This window comes from Rattus norvegicus, chromosome 2, assembly GCF_021556685.1.
Source record: "Rattus norvegicus strain SHRSP/BbbUtx chromosome 2, alternate assembly SHRSP_T2T, whole genome shotgun sequence".
Lineage (NCBI taxonomy): Eukaryota > Metazoa > Chordata > Mammalia > Rodentia > Muridae > Rattus > Rattus norvegicus.
Window position 1 is genome coordinate 143,408,487 of NC_141535.1, and position 19,014 is coordinate 143,427,500.

Below are 19,014 nucleotides of genomic sequence, written 5' to 3' on the forward strand. Positions count from 1 at the left end.
GTATTATATGCATTTTGGAATGCTGTCTGGATTGGAGTATACCTCAGGTGTTTGAGCAGTTGGTGCTGTTTGGAGGATGGTACAGAAGTACATCACTTACAAGTAAGTTTATAGCCTTGCTTCACTTCTTACTGGCTCTTATGCTCCCCCAACACACACACCTCCTCTCCGTCTCCCTGCACAATGATTTCAGTTGAGAATATGCTCTCTCTTTCCCTAGATTCCATGCCTGCCTGTTGCCATGTCTCCCTGCCATGGTGGACTATTACTCCTCTGGAACCATAAGCCAAAATAAACTCTTCCACAGGTAAGATGATTTTGGTCATGGTGTTTTATCACAGCAACAGAAAACCAATTAGTAGAGATGTCTTGCAAAAGACTGCAAAAATTTTTACAGCATAATTCATAAGAGCCCCATTTTAGAAATTTCCCAAATCCCCACCAACAAAATGGATAAATAAACTGTGTTATGGGATAAATATAAATGAGCAAAACCAGGACTATTCCTTACACATATTTAAGAGAGAGAAGCCAAACAGGTCCTTTTGAGGTGGGTCATGTGAGGGGTACCCTGGGTTCATTGTTCTGTTGTTTGATCTGGATCCTGGATACGTCTGTTGATTTCCAAATCGTATGTGTTTTAGTTTCTTGGGGCTGGTGTAACAAGTTGTCCTATGTGTAGTAGTATAAAACACAAGAAGTTTTATTTGTTTGACCATTTTGAAAATCAGAACCCCAACATTAATGTGTTTTCAGGGCTTCAGTCTTTCTGGTCTCTAAGGACCAGAGGTTCTAGGTAATGATTCATAACAGCACTCGAATCTATGTCTTTACTATCACACATACTCAATTGCTTCCATTTCTCCTCTCTCTTCCCTCTCCCTGTCCCCCCTCTTCTCTGCCTCTCTCTTCTCTCTCTCTTTTTTATTTCTCTCTCTTCCCTCATCTCCTCATCTGATTTGTGTGTTTTTGCTAAGGTCATGTATCAGTGGATTCAGGGCTCACCTAGCTCACTCAAGGTCAGTATTTTGAGATCTTAGGTTTTTTTTTTCCCTTTTCGTCATTACTTTTTTTTTTAAAGATGTAATCTCACTTTGTAGCTCTTGCTGTCATAGATTTACTGGGGAGACCATGCCAGCCTTGAACTTACAGGTGTGTCTGTCTCTGCCTCCTGAGTGCTAGAATTGATGTAATCAGCACAACAGGAAAGATCTTTATTTCTATAAAGAATCTTTTCCCATATAAAGTTAAATTCACACTGTCCACTAGCTAACACATAGAAATATCTTTTGAGGCTAATTGACAAGCAAATATATTGTAAATAATTAAAGCCACATTTCTTACTACCAGAGAAAGATAAGTAAAGGAGAAACACTAAAATAAACCCTGCTGTAGTGGTTTGCGTGAGATGTTCCTGTAGTCTTGTCATTGGCACACTCAGTCCCCAAATGACAGTGTTTTTAAAGAGGTTTAGGAGGTGTAGCTTTGTTAGAGGAAGTTCGCCATGGAAGGTGAGCTCTGAGAGTTTAAAGACTCATGCCATTTTTGAGTCTTGTTTTCCCTGGTTCATGGCTGAAGTTCACGATATGAGTTCTCAGGTTGCTGTTCCAATCACTGTGCCACCATACCTTCTGTCTGCATTCCACCATCATGCAGTCCAGCCCTCTGCAGTGGTAAACCCAACAGAACTCTTCTGTAAGTTGCCTTGAACATAGTGATTTTTCACATCAACAAAAAACTAAGACACCCATGGTATCAGATTAGAACCACAGTATCAACTTAACATATAGCTAGGACACAAATACATCTAGAAGCTGTCTTAGGGTAGTGTTGCTGTAATAAAACACCATGACCAGAGCAACTTGGGGAAGAATTGTTTCATTTGGCTTATTCTTCTAAATCATAGTTCATTATCAAAGGAAGTCAGGACAAAAGTTCAAGCAGGGAACAACCTGGAGTCAGGAGCTGATGCAGATGCTGTGGAGGAATGCGTCTTACTGGATTTCTCCCATGATTTGCTCAGCCTGCTTTCATAGAGAATTCAGGACCACCAGCCCTGGGAAAGCCCCACCCACTATGGACTGGGCCCTCCCCCATCAACTGATAATTTTAAAAAATGCCCTACAGCTCCCAAACACACCTAACACCCACATCTGAGATTGATTGGTAAACTGAATAAATTGGTTTTCTTTGAGGCAGGGTCCTGCTATGTAGCTCAAGGTGGCCTCAGTTTCCTGAGCACCAGGCTTACTGGTATACGTTACCACATTCAGCCTCAGGTCTTAGTTATTGAATAACATTCTCCCACAAATGAGTGGTCTTCCTTGAATAAATAGTCATCTCTTGGATTAAGGCACAGAAAATATGGCCAAACCCTGGACTGCCTTAAGTTCCAGGAGGAAGGAAGGTGAACAGTAGAAGCAACTCTGTAAGGGCAGAGATTAGTGATCGCTTTGGTCTGAGATTTGGAATGATAATTTTCAGCAGACAGAGATATGGTTTATTTGGGGGTGGAATGGGAAAATAACCTATTTTTAAATCGTTATTAGTTCACAGCTCTGTAAGTTATTAAAATATCATATATCATGTACATCATATTTGAAAACTGAACTGGTATATATGTTGAGGGAAATTTTATAATATAAAAGTAAAAATTCAGTTGAGAAGAAAATGTCCAAGGGGGTGGGGAAAGGTGTGCAAAAGGCTTATAAGAACCAATAGAAAGCTCCCAATGGCCAACATTTGAATGACTTAGCAAGAAATCAAATGAAGATATTGGAATATAATCCCAAAATAAAACAAATATTCATGACAGCAAGTGAGATACAAAAATAGAGAAGGAACAAATCTTTGTTAGAGAAGAACTGTAGGTGCTGAGTGCAGAGGGAATAACAGAAACAGGAAGTTCACTATCAGAACCCCACAGTAATCACTACTGTAAGCAAGTGTCTTTGTAAAATCAGATGCCAAGGGGCTGGAGAGAAGGCTCAGCAGTAACAAGCACTGTCCGTCCGTTCTTCCACAGGACCCAGATTCCATTCCCAGCACCCACATGGCAGCTCACAACTGTCTGTAACTCCAAGATCTGACACCCTCACACACATATACATGCAGACAAAACACTGATGCACATAAAATAGAAAAAAAATTAAATTACAAAACTTAGGGATGCCAAAGCATGAAGGTATTTGCATGATCTTAAGGTATCAGCTGAAACTATGTATTAGTTATGACCTTTTAACATAAGCATATTAACTTTTCCACTATCAGCCTCCATAGTTAACATGGGCTAGACTTGGTGACTTGCTTTTAATAAATATAGAAAGAAAAAAAGAGCAACATCACAGAAAATTGGCAAATATGGCCGTATAAACAGTCATGCTGAGATCATCCCACTGCTGTGAGACAATGTGTTCAGAACCCAAGTTGACATGACTGTGCCTTGTGACTTACTCATTGTAGCTCCAGGTATACACACAACAAAGCTATCTTTTGAAAAATAATAGCCTGAATGCCTATCAACAGTGGGATTAAAATGAAGTATTCTATTATCTCAGGCAGTGAATCCTGTCTAATGAGCAGAACATGTAAAGTATTGATGTTCTTACTTCAAGAAAATGTTATAAGCCAGCAAGAGAGCCCAGTGAGGAGAAGCATTTGCCCAATAAATCTGGTAACTTGGGCTTAGTCTCCAGAACCCATGGTGAAAGGAAAGAATTGACTCCTAAAAGTTGTTTCACATACTGATTTTTTTTTGAAAAGGCTTTAAATGTATTTTAATAAGGTGATACTGCATTACTGGTCCACTTCTTAGAAAAAGTTCAAATTGAAGGTATCAGGAACAAATCCTAGTACAGCAATAAAAATGCACAGTGTAGCTACCTAAGATGGGCAAGACTAAGAGCTTCAACACACAGCAACCCTGTTCCCAAGACTGTACTCGGCCTATCAAGAAAAGCTGTGGACAGCAACATCAGGGACACAGAGGTGTAGTCCTTACCCAAGAAGAAGACGGAGACAGGTTAACACAAGATTTTTAAGATATAATACAATGAAAACCTCTGAGAGAAAATATCTTCCTTAGGATATGAAGGGGTCATATACAAGATATAACAGAACCGTAGGTATGCTGTAACCTCTGTGGACATTTGTCTGAATTCTCACCTGGGAGTGAATGGAGGAATTGGGTTAGGTCATTAGAGGACGTTTAGGTTTTGTGGTATACATGGCAGTGTCTCTGGGGTGGAGGGGAATAAAGATGAAAAAATAAAGCATGAGAGAGGGAGAGGGAGGGAGGGAGGGAGGGAGAGAGAGAGAGAGAGAAAGAGAGAGAGAGAGAGAGAGAGAGAGAGAGAGAGAGAGAGAGAGAGAGAGAAATGATCAAGATTAATGGAGCTTCGAGTCCATTTTCCTGTGGTTCTCCATGCCCTCAACAATCAATATACTTCAGGAATGTACCAGACAGACTTGATAACACAGTATAGCATAACTTTGATTTGTTAAATACCACCCCTCCCTTGCCCCTCTACCTTCAAACCTACTCCCTAGAGTAGTACAAGCAGGGAAGACTTATCTATTGAGAAGAACCCCTAACACTTTTCCAGGGTAGAATTCTGGCTAGTCCAAAAAGGGCCCCTCTTTTAAGGGTTGTAGGAAACTAGACAATGCAACTTTATCTAATATCAGCAGTGTTTATTTGGAGCAAATTCAGCTCCCAGAGCTGGATGGTTGAATGCAGGAGGAGTTCCACCAATTGCTCCAACTCCTTATTCCATTGTAGCAGCTTGGCCAAACTGTTCAGTTGTTGGTGGGGTCAATCCAAGGGTTCCATCTGGCATCATAGTGGCAGGTCCTGGAGGAGCTGGAGTACCAGGTGGCACAGGAGCAGGGAGCATGGTGCCTCTATGGTTTAGGCCCATAGCCATTTGGCTCATCCGTATCTCTTGTTCTCTCACATCAGGGAAGGTCTCTTGGATCCTTCCTGCTGTTGTCACATCATTTCTTCTTGTCACCGCATCTCTTCCTCAAGAGCCTGCATTCCTCTTCCTGCCTGAGTTCTAACTCTTCATTTCTGAACCTCTTGGTTCTGCAGCTCCTCCATTCTTCCAAGCTCTTCTTGGAAGTCTCATCAAATCCTGCCTCATTAGCATTACCTGGTACTTATAGTGTGCTGCCTCCATTTCCATCTCCAACTTCTCAGGAGGCTCCTTGATGTTCCAGTCCTCTTGGTCCTGCTGTTGCTTCTCCCTCTCAATGAGTGCCTTCCAGCGCATGGTAAACTCATACTCAAAGGATCCAGGCTGTGCAAATCTGGGTGGCTGCTCTCTCTGTGTTGTTGTAAAAATATACAAAATACAAAAAGTATGGTTGTCTTTTATCCCTACTAGGTCTGGCACCGCAGTGCTCCCAAGATATCTACTGAATATCTTAATTCTCAGTCAGCAAAGCCTCTCTCCTGCTTTGCTCCATCCCAGATCACACTGCTGAAGGCCTCTCTCTGAGCCGTCAGCAATCTCTCTACCTATCTAGTTCCCAAGGCAGGTTTCCATGCCAGAAACACAAATCCCAGACCAGCTGCCCCACACTCCATTACACTTAAATCTACACATGAAAGAACACACAACACAATAACCTTTGGCCCAGTTGATAAGATATAATTGCCCACCTAAACATACAAAGCTCAACATACATACATCCATTAAAAACATTCGTAACAACCTGTAAAGGCACAGCGTGGAATCTTAACGTCACCTGCCATATTGTCCTGTCACAGCTTCTCTCCCTCTCCCTCCTGTCTCTTCCTCCTTTCTGTTCCAGTCTCCTCTTCTTCCTTCAAACTTCTCTCCCGACCATCCTTCCATCTCCTCCAATGACAGACCTCCTTCTATCCTGTACCTGCCCCTCACCTGTATTTTAAAAATTAAATGAGGAGAAGTTTCTGATGAAGTCACCTGAGTCCTGAGTACGTGACTAAACAGCTGTCCTTGGGGCAGTGGAATTAGCATCAAAATATAGATAAATCCAGGACAAACCACAACATCTCTCCTTTGAAATTGCTGTTTTTTTTATAACCAGCTTCTCTGGAAGTCCCTCTTCATCATCTAACCAGTCCATAGACTCCACAGTCACCAGCCGAGGAAATGTGGTTAGCAAGAAGGAGCCTTCACTGCATCTGTCCAGAGTTTTCTGAGTAGCTAGCTTCCCTGAGAACTCAACAGTGCCTTTCCCTGGGGGCCTTCCGTGGTCATCCACAATTAGAGCCTTCTCCACCTGGCCAAACACAGGAAAGGCTTCTTCCAGCAGTTCGTTGGACATGTACTGAGGAAGGTTGCAGACTGTAAGGGGATGCACTATGACAAGCAAAGCACACTCACAGCTACTTTCCACAGTGACATATTATCCAGCTCCGCTTTGGCAATTTCTGCTAGGGTTCATGTTTCCAAGCAAATATCTTTATCCTTATAAATGAAAACTTCACCTGCTTTTCCATATTTCTCAAAAAGTTTCCTTATCTCTAACTTTGATGTCAGGGGGAAGATTGCCCACAAAGAAATGGTTATGTTGGGTAAAGGTTTTCTCTCCTGGTTTCCTAAAATTCTTCAGGTCCATAGTCAAGCCTTCATCTGGCGGCTGGCCTGCTGTTCATTTGCAGGTATTGGTGGGGGTGGCTGCTGCTGCTGCTGCTGGTGGTGATGATGGTGGTGATGTTGATGGTGCTTCCTTGGAGTATGATTCTGTTTTTTCCAAGTTAAAGGTTTTATTGCTCTGCATTTTTACATCCTTGACTTCGATTTGAACACAGCAAAATGTCTGCTTCCCAGTCCTTTCTAATCCCGACTGCCTCTGCTCATAGTTCTTTGCTCAGAGTAAAGGCGACACTGCAAGGCCTCCACTGCCCCAAGAAAAGATCTGACATTTTTTAAAAGTGTCTCATAAGATAATGCTTAAAGCAAGAAATTAGGTACAAGGAAGTGTATTCCATATGACTTGGTTTATATAGCAACAACGCAGGCAAAGCAGTCTCTGGTGTTAGAAAGATAGTGACCACCTTTGTGAGAGAAGGACTGGTGCCTGAGAGGATGAGAGGAAGCCTTCTGGCCTGCTGGGAGCATTCTTTTTTTTTTTTTTTTTTTTTTTTGGTTCTTTTTTTTTCCGGAGCTGGGGACCGAACCCAGGGCCTTGCGCTTCCTAGGTAAGCACTCTACCACTGAGCTAAATCCCCAGCCCCAGCATTCTTTTCCTGAGCTGCTTGATGCTAACACAAGCATTTGCTTTGTGATAGCTCATCACGCTGTATGTGAGTTTCTTTTTCCTTATGTACATTTTACCAAACAAAAATAAAACACAAAGATTTCTGGCTCTTAGCTAGTTTGGAATGAAAATTGCTGCTGCCCAGCTTACTGGATATTGCCTAATCTCCAAACACTGCAGTTTCTTATCTGTTTGGTCAGGTTGCATTATACCAAATCAAAAGACTATCTTGAGTCTCAAGGGGTAAATGAATGAGATAGTTTGGGACAGTAAACAGATAAGCAAAGGACTATCAAGGGGAATCTACGTCTTCTTTGCTGCCCTGATTCACTGCTGTCTTAAGTTCTATCTTAACTATCTCTTATTTTTCTTTTTAGAAGTGTTGAAGTCAAGACAAGGAAGAAAGATGCCATCCATTTTCTGTATATTTGTACAATGCAAAAATTCCTGTGTAAATGAGGCCAAGACTGCCAAAAATATATAATTCATCTGAAACAAATGGAGTCTATGAAGGGATTGGCTTCTGGATGATAACAGAAAATGTAGAATCCCCAAGAGTTAACTAGGACTTGGTTGCAATAGTCAAACATAAAGAACATTACATTCAGTAGCATATTTCCAAGTGGTGAATCTAGATGTCCTATAGAAGGTTGCTGGGTACACAGACACGATTCCTAGATACTTATAGTTCTAGAGGCTCTGTTGCTAGTAATAACACACCAATAATAATTAGTATGTACAGCATGAAGACTATGATCAGCTAAATTATATTAGTATTATAGATCACATAAGTAGATTTTAGTGGTTCTTGTCATACTTAAAAAAGCATGTGGGTGGATGTTACTCTATTACATGTTAATAAAAATGCCATTATCCATTGTATAATATCATTAATGTGTGTAAAACTCAAATATAAACAATAAGATTTACTTTTAAAATGTAGGAAGTCCTTGTTGAATTAAGTAAATAGATAGACAGGTATAATGGGAAGATAAATTCAGTTTAGTAAACATCCCAATTTCTTTTCTATTGCTATGATAAAATGACGATCAAAAGCAATGTGGAAAGGAAAATGTTTATTTCATTAATGATCTGAATTTTGGTTTATAAATGAAATGAATTCAAAAGCATGTGACAGCCATGCTTTGTAATCAAGGAAGCAATGGCTGAGTTCATTAGTAGCTTCTTAAGATGAAGAGTCAACTCCACAAGGCTGCTCTCTGAGCTTCACACGCGCACGTCATGTCAATGTGTTTATAGGCACATAATGTGTTTTGTGTTTGGTCTCACTTTGTTACCTTGGCTTGTCTAAAACTGATTCTGTAGACAAGGCTGGCCCAGAACTCCAGAGATCTGTCTGCTTCTACCCCTCAAATTTGGGAGTAAAGGTGCATATCTCTACACTTGGCCCATACAAACATCATGTACAAACACACACACATACACACAATACAACACACACACAACACAACACACACACACAAAACTAATAATACAAAGTTTAAAAATATAAGATTTAAACATTAATTTAATACACGTAATGTACATCTTACATAATGTTTAAATTGGGCAAAATGTATCAATATTTTCAGATGTTTATGATTTCTTATAGTGAAGACTTTCAAAATCTTATTTTAAAAAGATGAACAGTGCCCTATTGTTCTCAATAGTTGCTCTAGTGTGCAGTAGCATGCCACAGCTTCTTACTCTAATAACTCAAACTTAATACCTTCTGACCTTTTCTTGTGAGTTCATGTTATCTTAATTGCCTCATTAAAGGCTGTGTCTCTAAATAAAACCCCAGGCTGAGTCCCTCTGCCTTAAGACTTCAACATAAGATATTTGGGGAGCAGAGTTCACCCCATGGCAATTTCTAAGACTTAAGAGATTAAAAACTCACTGTGGTAAGAAGGATCCAGTCTTGGAAGAGAGTTGAAGAGAGTAGTCTAAGGAGACAAAGAATAAAGCCATTTGAGGATCACTTACCTTGAGGAAGGGGACAAGGTAAGGCCCAGAGTTGTGGCATAGAGACCCCTAATTCATCAGTGGTCACCAGAGGCACGGTTAGTCACCACAATGATGAGATCATACCATTTGAGCAATTCAGTCAGAGTGTCATGGAAGAAATGTGGGCACTGGTACCTTTTGTAGCTCTGGATGGTTCCAATCATGTATCTGGCTCTGAAAGCCTAAAGTCTGATTATGAACAATTAGGTTCTGATACTTCCAACAAAGAGAATTAAACTACAGGGTACCACTGTTTGATTTCTTACTCTGAAATGTTGAAAACAGAGCTTCTCCACGCTCCAGCACACACCAAAGCCAGTGACAAGCATCTTGGGCTTCTTCCCTTTGATCTGGAGATCACCTGAAAAAACCCTGAAGACATACTAAATCCATATTTCCTCAGGTTGTGAGCTCCTACAGTGTTCCTACAGCTATATCTAACCTACTCTCCCTCTTTAGTCTCTATCCTCCTCCCCCAAAATAGGAAGATGTGAGAAAGTCAGGTCTACATATTTGCAGACATACATACTACTGAGAATGTGGGAAATATTTAATCCTGTGTTAATGGAGGTAAACACATGTACCCTATACTTGATAACATCATGAAATATTATACTTAGAATAACTGTATTTCCACAGACCTCCCTACCTTATACAAATATTAGTATTTAATGAGAAATGAGCTCAAACAGATGTTTTATATTGGGAATGTTTTCTCACAGACAGTTTCAATAGAAATACTTAAGCTCTTCAAATTTATCCAAATAAAATATTTGGTCTTGAAACATTCTATTTTAAATGAGTGAGTCAGAGGCTCTTGTTTTAGTTCTCATGTCCAACTGAATATCTAGTAATTGACAAGTTTGTAATCTGAACTCTAGTGATTAAGAAGTGATTTTTAAAAACATACATCCCTTGCATAATAACACTAAGAAATGTCAGTGACATTTCTAAAGATCTGAGTAGTGATTCCTCATGTAGATTTTAAAAGTCATATTAGGGGTGGGTCAGATCAAGATATGATGTACGCATATATGAAATTGTCAAAGAATAAACAAAAGATATTTTTAAAATCCAGAAATATAACTTTGTCTCTGAGATGTAATAAAACTAGGAGCATTGCCAAATTTAGTCATGTTTTCAGAGAAACATGTATTGCTAGAAAGACTCAATATTATCCAAATTTCTACATCACTAATATATGTTCCAAGTGAACTACAGGAGAAAGTTCTACAGCAATGTTCCTTAAATTTTTATTTACGTTTTTAATCACGTGTGTGTGTGTGTGTGTGTGTGTGTGTGTGTGTGTGTGTGTCTGTGTCTGTGTGTAAGATTGCACAGGTCTTCAGGCTTGATGGCAAGTACCTTCTTACTGAGCCATCTGCTGGCCCTACTTTTCATATTTAAATTTGTGTAAGAATCAAGTAGAAGCAAGGCTAATTCTGGAATTGGTAGAAATCCATTGTGGATTTCTAACGAGCTCCTGCCCAGACAGTACTGTTGCTGAGACACTGCAAACCAGCACCCTCGAAAGTCTGATTGCTTCCTGCTTCCATTACACCCACCACAAACAGAACAATCCCTGAAGTACAGCTCATCACACGGATCATTACTAGGTCTGTCATTAGCTTCCAACAGTCTAGACAGCTACAATTTTTTTACCTATTGTGTATTTTTATCTATTTTCTGGCGCATTTTAAATTCCTATCAAATATGTTCAAATATTCCACTTAGAACTTGTTCTAGTTTCATTTCTGTTGCTATGGTAAAGTACCCTGACAGAAAGCAATTTGGGGGAGGAAAGGGATTATTTGGCTTACAATTCCAGGATATAATCCTGCAATTCAGGGAAGTCAAGGCAGGAACCCAAGCAGTTAGGACATCCCATCCACAGTCAAGATCAACAAGAGAATAAACATATACTTACCTACTTGCTCTCAGCCAGCTTTCTGTTCAGGATCCCCAGTCTAGGGAACAGTAGAAAGAGTTGGGCCTCCCTACATCAAAGAAAAATCAAAATAATCTCCTACAAATCTCCCCACAGGCCAACCTGATTTAAAAAATTCCTAAGGAAAACACTATTTACAAATGATTCTCAGTTGTGTCAAGCTGATCATTAAAGTTTATCAATGCAGACATGTATTATAGCTTGTTACTAGTTGCTCTAAGCATTATTCTCTGCATCCTAACATATCAACCCACTTAGTTAATATTATGCTATCTTTTGTGGCTTGTCCCAGTCACTTTTCTTAGTTCTGTGATCAAATACCCAACAGAAAGAAGCTTAAGAAATAACTGTTTTACTTTGGCTTACAGTTTCAAGGGACACAGTCAGTTGTGGATTGAAAAATAGAGCAGCAGGAGGCAGCTGGTCATATTCTGTCCATGATGCCAGTTCTTGGTTGTCAACTTGACTAAACCTGAAATTAACTAACATCCAAAAATAGAGGGCACACCTGTGAGGGACTTTTGGAAATAAGAAGATCTACTTTTAATCTGGATCTTGAGGTAAGAAGACACAGACCTTTAATCTTGATCTTAGGAAATGTCTAATCTGGGTCACACCTTCTGATGGAAGCCTATATAAGGACATAGAGGAAGGAAGCCTTTTCTCCTTGCCTGCTTGCTCTTATCTTACTAGAAAGTCCATTCATACAATGGCATTAGTGCCTACTTCTGGATTTAAGCATCTAAGAAGACCAGCTGAGACATTCAGTGTTATGGACTAAACAACCTCTGAATCACAGCCTGTAAGTCATTAAAAAAAAACAAAAAACAAAAAACATAAGAATGTTGGGGACAGCATACTATGACAGGGACTGCCAGCAGTAGGCCGGGATGGAGACATCTCAGAAGCCTGTGGCAGCTCCTTGCAAAGTAGGGTGGTGTCTGGGACCCTTAGAAGCAGGAGACACATCCCTCCAGGGGACCCGCCATCCGAAATAAGAGGCTGCCTGCAGTAGACCGGGATGGAGACATCTCAGTAACCCCCAGCAGCTCTTTGTAAAAACTGGTTGTTCCCATTTCACCTAACCTTAGCCCTGGACAACGGCTGCATAGATTTCATTTGTGCGTGACTGCCTTTCAGTTGACCTTGGTGTACATAATTATTCTATTATATCTGACTTTCCTACTTCTTTCTCCTTCTGCTCTGGTAAATTCTATGTTCCTTGATGTTATGATTCTTAAACAATTGGAAATTGAGGCATAGGGACACAGCACAGTCCTAATGGCCCAGGTGCATGCTGTGTGTTCTCATCTCGGAAACAATGTAATAACTGCACAATAGTAGTTCCAGATTAATGCTTGACTTGCAAAGAAACTTTAAAGAAATTATTAGAAAATGAATTAGAGCCAACATTGGGACCCTGAGAAAGGAAAAAGTTATTGAAGTTAGGAATTAAGTTTTATATAACATTTGAGAGTGGTTCCTGGATAAGGAAGTATAGAATATATAAAATTATATTCTAGTAAACTAATCAAAATACTGGGACTCTTATGAGAGTCATTGTGTACAAGGAACAGAAATCTAGCAGAACTACTGAGTTAAGGGTTAACTTGATCCTTTCTGGCCACTGCCTGGCAACTTTGCCCATGTCATTTATCATTAGAGCTTCACAGGAAAATGCAAGTAGCTGACCTCGGAGCTTTGAGCACTAAAGTATAATAAGTTAAGAGTTTAAGTTTAAATAATGATAAGTTTACAATTATTATTATTTTGGTCACAGGCCTGGGAATAGGGGAAGCTTGAAACTTTGGGGAACAATTGTGATTCTTAGTTCTTTGTGGGATGTGGTTATTCTTTTGAATTTGATTTGGCAATGATTATACAATGTCCTTTTTCTGCCTGCTTCTGAATTATCAATAAAAGACTGGGGCAAGAGAAAGCCTAGAGAGAGTGAGAGAGAATGTGAAGAGTGAATGAGAGAGGGCATGAGGGAGTGAATGAGAAAATAAGTGAGAGAGCGTGTGAAGAGTGAATGAGAGAGCACATGAGGGCACGGATGAGAGAGCACATGAGGGCACGGATGAGAGAGCAACTCCAAACAAATGTGAGAGCGAGTGAGAGCATGAGAAGAGAATGTAAAGACTGAGTGAAGAGAGAATGTGAGGTGTGTATGAAGATTGTGTGTGTGAGTGAAAGGAGAGTGCATGTGGTGTGTGTGTGAGATATGTATGAGATGTGTATGAAGAGTGTGTGAGAATTAAAGGGTAATGAACAGAGGTGTGCATTAGTGTGGGAGTTTGAAAAAAGAAAACCACAATTAAAAAAGCAGAGTGTGCAAGAAAATGCAGAGTCTGTGCAGCCTCAAGTTGAGAGAGAGAGAGAGAGAGAGACTTTAAGCCTTGAAATTGCCTGTCAGTTTGTACCCAAAGAGTAATCTGTGTATATTTATTATGCGCCTTCCAGATCTCCCTGCTTCCAGTTGAGAACTCTAATCCTGTAGTGAGACTGGACCCCAGCAGTAAGTGGCGCCCAACGTGGGGCAGGGGAGCTCATCAACGGGGGCCAAGCGCTGAGTGCTCATCACTCCATCGACCTCTGGGTTATGGGCCCAGCACGCTTCTGCTCCCATCTTTTGCCATTGGTGGTTGAGATGAGACTTTCTACTTTTCTGCTTTGGGATTATATGATCTGATGAGGCAGTCCAGAATCCAGACTGGTGACTTGGCATCCTGTGGAAAGACACAAGCATACCCCTTCTGGAGGAGAGAAGAACATCTGGTCCCTTCCATGTAGATGAAAGGACATCTTTCCACAGAACTAATGGATCGTGATTTTCCATAGGATCCCAATGGCGCTGTATTGCAGATCTACCTTGAGAATCTTTATTCAAGTAATTAAGTACAAAAAGAGCGTGATTCAGTAAATGAGTGGGGGAGGCATATTTTAATTCTACTCCCTGTAACTTAGCCAATTGTGTCTTTAACAGTTGGTTAGATCTCTCAATAATTGCCTGTTCATATGCACATGCACACATACATGCACATTTGCAAACACACACACACACACACACACACACACACACACACACACACACACGTTCTGTTAATCTAGAGAACCCTGACTAATACATTGTCTGTGTCAGAAGGCAGAGGACGATGGATCATTTTGCTCAGCTTCTTTCACTTCTTCATTCACTCCAGGGCCAGAGGCCACACAACAGTTACTAGTGGCTCTTCGCAACTCAGTCAATCTAATCTGCACATTCCCTCACACAGGCTTCAAGAGATTTATTTTCGTGGGATACTAAATCCTAAACTGACTATGAAGATTAACCATCCCAGTGCTGTGGTTGTATTTTATTCCTGTACAGACTATACATTTCATAATGTAATATCATCAGATTAGCTTAATATAATCAGTTGTCCTTTTGGGTTAACTTTCTATGGCTGTGACAAATAGTAAAGATAAACAAGAAATACCAATTTTGGGCTATTGTTCAGAGATTTCAGTGCATGGTTACTTTATTCCATTGTTTCTGAGTGGGCAGTTAGGATATTATAAAGCAAAAACTATTGGTTTCGTGTCCAGAAGGGGGGGAGGAGGGGGAGATTGATTTTCTGAAATTCAGGGCATATCTTTTCCAACCCCCACCTTATTTAAAGCTCTGGAAACTTCTCACACACACACCCAGTGTATGCTTTATTATTTCGGTGCTTCTTCATTCAGTCAAGTTAACAACCACAAGGCCATCTTACAAGGCTTCTTACACCTCCCAATTGCCTAATGAGTTATTTATGAGCCAATCTCCTCCCAAAGGCTCCATCTCTCAACATATTGACGACCAAATGAACAACATCAAATGCCTTTGTGGTGCACTTAAGATCCCAACCACAAAAGTTCAACATACACTTATTACTTACAGTGTCCTTCATCCCTTGCTTAAGGCTGACATTACTGTAGAGTGCTACTTTGCTTTAATTCTCTTTTTATTATCAAGTGTTCTGTGTACAACAATGTTTATACTAACTATTTTATTTTAGTATTTTCAATACGTCATTCTTGGCTTTTTTCTGGTGAGAAATAAGCTATCATTTGTGATACTGCATGCCTGTATGAGATGTCTTTTGCCTCAGCTATTTCAAGAGTTTTCTCCTTATCTTTGGCTTTTAATCTTTTAATTACGATGAGATTTCTCCATGTGATTTTCATTGTGTATATTTTGAATTTGCTGAAGTTCTCGATACTCTAAAATAACATTTTAAACTTCTTATCTTTTTGCCTCTTTACACTCTTATTACATGAGTTAGAACTGTTGATATTGTCCTATAGGGCACTAAGGCCTTTTCTATTGTTAAACTTTTAAAACTTACATATATGTGTTCTGTAATAGCATTTCCTCCATCTCTCTCTTTCTAACCTTTCCTGTTTCTCCTCCCATCTGCCTTCCCACCCCTATTCCTTCTCAAATTTGTGGTCTCTTTCACCCCACCAAGACATTTTACAAATTGTTTTGATTGGCGCTGGAGAATTGGCTCAGTGGTTAAAAGTACTTGTTGCTAGTGTAGAAGATCTGGGTTAAATTTTCAGCACCTATATGGCAACTCACAACTCTCTATAACTCTGGTCTCAGGGAATCCGGTGTCCTCTTCTGACCTAGAGCAGCAGGCACATGTGGTCTACACACATACATACAGCAAAGCACCCTTACATATGGTAAATCTAAAAACATTTTGAATTGTTCTGGTCATTTTTCCTTTCAGTTAATCAGATTTAATCATCATTTCGATTTGTCTGTTTTCATTTTTTATCTTATTTTCTTTATTTTCAGTACTGCTATTTAGTAAATTTCTAATATTCCATTTTCAGATGTAGAATCTCCATTTGGCTCTCTTTTTATAATGTCTCTTCCTCTGCTATATTCCTCATCTATTTAGTTATTGTGACAACTTTTCTTTTTATAAGAGTCTCTGCTCCTTTTCTATGAAGCCCCATATTTAGTCTTATAGGTGGCTTCTATGGTAGCTTTTCCTCTTAGGCTTAGAGAATTTTTTTTCTGAGCCTTTGTGTATCGGCTTATTGATCCTTAATTCAAAATCTTGTCTACCTGCTCTATGAGAATGGATTGGTTGGCTAGAACAATGGCTCGGAGGTTAAGAGCACATACTGTTCTTGTAGAAGGCCTGAGTTTGGTTTCCATAATCCACACTGGGTGGCTCGCAACCTCCTGTAACTCCAGCTCCAAGAGGTTTGACACCCTCTTCTGAACTGCCTAGGCACCTGCACTCTAGTATACATACCCATCCATAGGTACACACATATGTACATAATTGTACATAATTGAAAAATAGCAAAATTAAATCTTTAAAATGGATTGGATTGCTCAAGCATTTCTTTTACACAATGAATGTAGACTTAAGCTTACTGAGTTTGTGGATTTCTACACTGAAAAAATATATCTATCTACATCTATATCTATAATCTATATCCTTTGTTTCGAGAGAATATTGATCTAATAGAGGATTGTCTCTGCTTACTTAAGTCTTTAGTGTATTAAAAGTACCCACCAAGGGTATCCTTTCTAGTTAGTATCTTGTGATTTCTAAAAGACTAGGAAGGGCTCTGTAAAAGACATGATCCATAACTTTTCATTTTTTTTCCTGCTCCGACATCCTCAGTGCTTGCATAGAAGTTTTGAAACCACATATTATTTTTCTAGTTCTACAAAACTTTATTCACAATAGATAATGGCATAATTAGTAATTCACATGGTTCCATTTTTTTGGGTTTTTGTTCTCTGTTGTCATTTTTGATATGGTTGAAAAGCACTAATATGACATTTTCATCTTTGCTAGTTTTGTGACTCTATCCTGACACAGACCTCAAACCTGGCTGATTACATTCAATATAAAGAAAGTGCAGACTGGTTCAGGCTATATTTTCAACACTGCTCTTGGGCCTAGCTACAGCAGCATTCTTACCATTTTAGCTCCTAGGAACTCTGTAGACTCTAGGTCAAGTCTAGTTTTGCAAACATCTTGATCCACTGTTCTTTGACTACAGTCAATATTTTATTTTTTATTTTATTTTTTTTTATTAACTTGAGTATTTCTTATATACATTTCGAGTGTTATTCCCTTTCCCGGTTTCCGGGCAAACATCCCCCTCCCCCCTCCCCTTCCTTATGGGTGTTCCCCTCCCCACGCTCCCCCCATTGCCACCCTCCCCCCAACAGTCTAGTTCACTGGGGGTTCAATCTTAGCAGGACCCAGGACTTCCCCTTCCACTGGTGCTCTTACTAGGATATTCATTGCTACCTATGAGGTCAGAGTCCAGGGTCAGTCCATGTATAGTCTTTAGGTAGTAGCTTAGTCCCTGGAAGCTCTGGTTCAGTCAATATTTTAAATCCCTCTCTGAAAGTCTTTTCAATACAACTCCACTATCAAGTTTAGATTATGTCTAGACATAAGATAGTCTGGAGACTTCGGTGCTAGTTAAAGGTTCTACCTCCTAGCCATCCTCACCAAACCCACTATAAATAGTTTAATATCCATTTATTATAATATTAAAGAGCACAGTGATATCATGGTTTATAATTTTCACACTTATATTTATTCCACTGAAGCCAAGGAAATCCATTTCTCTCTGCTTGCCTTAAGATGCTAGAAGCCTGTGAGTACTCAAGACAGTGTGATTCTTGCCTTGGCTGATGATATAGTCCTAGCAAGGTGTTGGGGATGTACTTGTTGTCCCTTCTCACAAAGGGTTTATTCCTTCAATTCTAACTTCAATTTTAAGCTTCAGTTTTTTAAAACAAAACATAATAAAGTGGAAACTAAACATGGGTCAAAGAATGTTTTGAACAGGAGAGTGGCTAACATTTTCTTTAGGTTTTGGAGAAGGTAACTAAGAGGAGTTAGTACCCATGGAGCCAGCTGACTGGAAAGCCTGAGTAACAGAAAAGATGGGAAAGCACACTGACAGATGTCTAGAAAGTGCTTCCCTGGGGAATGTTTTATTCTGGGGATGAATAGATAAAGGAACACTCAGAAATTGTCCTCAGATAGACATATACATGGCATCATCTAGAGTCACACCACCTGTGAAAGTAATTACCACAAGGAACCATCAGAAGGACAGAAACCATCAGGCTGCAACAGGGTCAGCCAGCACTGCTCCTACTGATTGGCGATCTTATGAAAGCCTATGTGAATTGTGTCTGTGTCCTTTGAAGGAGTATGTTTTGGGACAGATATATTTGTGACAAGCTTACACAGACACACAGACACACAGACACACACACACACACACACACACACACACAGCAAACACACCCAATTGGGGTGTTAGATGGCAGAGTAGTGGTTACCTCTGTGAGAGATGGCAAAGGAAAGTTACAACAGGAAACTCAAATGCAGAAAACAAAATACTTCCTGGGGCAAGAAGTAAGAACTTTCCATGAAGAGTAGACCTGTCCATGACCTATAAAGATATAAAAAATAGGAAGCAATGAAATAGTATTAAGAAGTAAAAGTTTCTCATTGACCTTAAAAGCCAGGAAAAGCACAGAAACACATTACAGCCACCAAAGTAAATAACTGTAGCCAGTGCAATGGCCAGTCTTGATTGTCAACTTGACTACTCCTGGAATGCACTGAGATCCAAAAAAATAGAGGGCACACCTGAGAGGGATTTTTGTTGAATTGGAAGTAGGAAGACCTACTCTAAATCAGATCTATGAGGCAGGGAGATAGACCTTTAATCCAGATGTATTCTAAGTAATGCCTTCTGCTGGCAGCCTGTACAAGGGC

At 39.8% G+C, this 19,014-nt stretch overlaps 1 long non-coding RNA gene and 2 pseudogenes across 2 annotated transcripts; 1 reads left to right on the forward strand and 2 right to left on the reverse strand.

Annotated features, from left to right (window-relative positions):
- The first annotated feature begins 220 nt into the window (after nt 1-220).
- Nucleotides 221-14,688, forward strand: LOC120100826 (uncharacterized). Of its 2 annotated transcripts, XR_015674764.1 has the most exons (4): nt 221-307; nt 978-1,019; nt 11,575-11,766; nt 13,670-14,688. It is a non-coding gene; the product is annotated as an uncharacterized LOC120100826 (long non-coding RNA). The 2 variants fall into 2 exon arrangements; XR_015674761.1 differs by lacking the exon at nt 978-1,019.
- Nucleotides 4,683-5,469, reverse strand: Nono-ps2 (non-POU domain containing, octamer-binding, pseudogene 2; annotated as a pseudogene).
- LOC147996264 (non-POU domain-containing octamer-binding protein pseudogene) lies at nt 5,861-10,868 on the reverse strand (annotated as a pseudogene).
- Nucleotides 14,689-19,014: the final 4,326 nt, after the last annotated feature.